Source organism: Aphis gossypii, chromosome X (assembly GCF_020184175.1).
Source record: "Aphis gossypii isolate Hap1 chromosome X, ASM2018417v2, whole genome shotgun sequence".
NCBI lineage: Eukaryota > Metazoa > Arthropoda > Insecta > Hemiptera > Aphididae > Aphis > Aphis gossypii.
This window is the reverse complement of record NC_065533.1, coordinates 61,308,815-61,311,604: the sequence shown is the minus strand read 5'-3', so window position 1 is coordinate 61,311,604 and position 2,790 is coordinate 61,308,815.

Genomic DNA, 2,790 nt, shown 5'->3' with positions numbered 1-2,790 from the left:
TATTATACATATTATTGTAACTAATAGCCATGAATAAAAATAATGAGATAATTAATAAATACAAAACTGTTATTACTTTAGTTAATTATATGTATTAAGAATATATAATTTGTTACGTGCTTTATACTTGTAAATTTATCAATAACTTAAATTAAGTCTAATTTTGAAGAAGTATTATTTTCAATTGCAATCAATATTTGAGACTTGTTTGAGTTGATCTTGTCCGATACTATTTCTTAGATAATTTTTATTTGTACAAGTAAGTTTGTCTTGTTTATACCAGTCATACTATAGGTACAGTAATATCACGGATTAAATTAACATTGCGATCACTTCAACAGAACTCTTATGGTAGAATCAATTAATCAACCAATGACATAATGCACTGAAAGCATTGTGCAACAGTAACTATAGGAATATGCATTTTTTATACTTTTTTCATTGTTATAACAAAACTTTGTGAGGTATCTTGTAACTATTAATTTTTAGGCTTGCACTCACCAACTGTTTTTTTTTTATTATTTTGTATAAAAAAACAAAATCAATTTTTTTTATCATACCTGTTTTTTAAAAATTTGTTTTTAATTTATATTCAAATAATATAAATGTTATAATAATGTCAAACAAAACGGGCTTTACATTTTGCACACGGGAAATATAATATCGATAATCTAAAGTTATGTTGTTGGACTGTTGGAGTATAGTATAAAGTAAGTTAAAAGCTCAAAAGTTAGAAAAGATCTCCCAACAAAAATAAAGTCTAACTAAGTCTGTAAGTAATTTAAAACTGTTCAACATATTACCAACAAATTTGTTCCATATATTAATTCATATGTGTCTATTACAATAAAATAAATATATATATTGGTTTTAAAATGATATTTGTTTAAAAAGAAATTGTGATTTGAAAAAATTATATTTTTAGTAGATAAAAATCAATATGAGAATGGTTTCTGTTAGTGAATTAGTTTGTAGTTCAGGGGCGTCAAATTTAAAAAAAAATTGGAAAAATAAAAAAATGAGAGGACCAGGAACATCGTATTAATAAAACAAATTCTTGAAAAAATCTCGATTTTTACTTATTTTAATTAAAAAGTAATTAATAACCATAGACTTAAAACGTTTACCAAAATGGTATATTAATATTTTCTAAATATTTTCTAATTTTCAAAATAGATAGGCATTTCATGTTAACCCTTTAAAGTTTTATATTTTTTATTTTCAGTTTAAGAAGCTTGAAAATTGTATGCACATTATATAATATTGTTCTTGTAGTAATTAAAAACGAATCATAAATCCATAAACACAATTTTATTTTATCATCGTCTGAATTTAAAATGTTAACTAAATTCATTAAATTCGCAAATTATATTATTGTTAATACCTAACTCATATTTTTTATTTTAATCTCTAAGATTTAAATATTTAATTAAAAATTTTTCTTCCAAGAATAAAAAAAAAAAATTACATTAAGCCTCATTAAATTTTTACGAAGATTTAAATATTAAATATTTATATAATTACCCATTAGATATTTATAAGAAAAATAACGATTTTTTTGTTAAACTACTTAAGTTATTTTGTTTTAATTTAAAAATTATTAAATCTACTAATATTCCACTATTATTTGAATTATTATATTTTTATACACAATGATATTTAAAAAATATTTAGATTATAAATTTAAAGCATTTATAAGTATTTAAAAATGTTTGAGTGTTGATTGACAATTTTTAGACTTGAGGGGAAAAAACTTAAAAATTAATAAAAAACTTTTATAAGTTGTTTCTTCAGCAGTATGAAAATATTGAAAACACAAAGAAGTTTAAAGTTTAATAATTGATAACAAATTTGTTAAAATTACGAAAGTATTTACAAATTTTGTAGCTAAAATATATTATATTTTTAAATCGAACAGCTATGGCCAATCCATATAATATCTACAATCTACTTAACAATAGATCGAGTTCATGAAGTTTTTAACTGTAGTTTTGTTTCTTCATCACTTCGCTTTATACTGTTATTGTGTTATTAAATAACGATAGTTAAATTATAAGTACATAATGTAATGTATTCGTACGCGAAGTTAGACAACTGCAACATTAATACCTAATATGATATTTACGTAAAAGATTTGACTTTAAAACTTATTTGATTGTTTGGTTTAATAAATAATAGATACAGATATTTTTACACATTTTATAATTTATTTATTTTAAATATATTATAGCCGGGAATGGGGATCATCGTTAGTGGCGTTGCAGGGACGTGAACGCGGTTCTAAATGTTAATGTTAATGAATAATAACTGACCAAAATTGTGATACTTATTCGATTTTAATACACTAACGCGTCCTTTTTAAATAACTATAATAGGCTTTAATTTTTTTTTTGTACGAGGAACAATATAAATAAAAATAACTCAAATTTATCAACAATATAAGTATAGCAAATAACATGTATTATTGTATTTGTTCCAAAACAAATTATAAACGATGTGGATATATTATTAAAAATAAATAATAATTATTAATTATACATAAAATAACTGAATAATTAAAGAATGTTTACTTACCTTATTACTTCAACTAGTATTGGATTTCACTTTGATTTAAATATCTCCCGAGCTCTAATTTTAAGATATTATGCGACATACACGTAATGAATGCAAATGGCTAATTCAAACAAAAATTTAGGTATTTATATGATTTTGCATCTTTTTATTGTTTGGTAAAAAAAAAAAATAAGTAAATAATTATTTTATATCATATAATATGACGTGTTTCGTGAC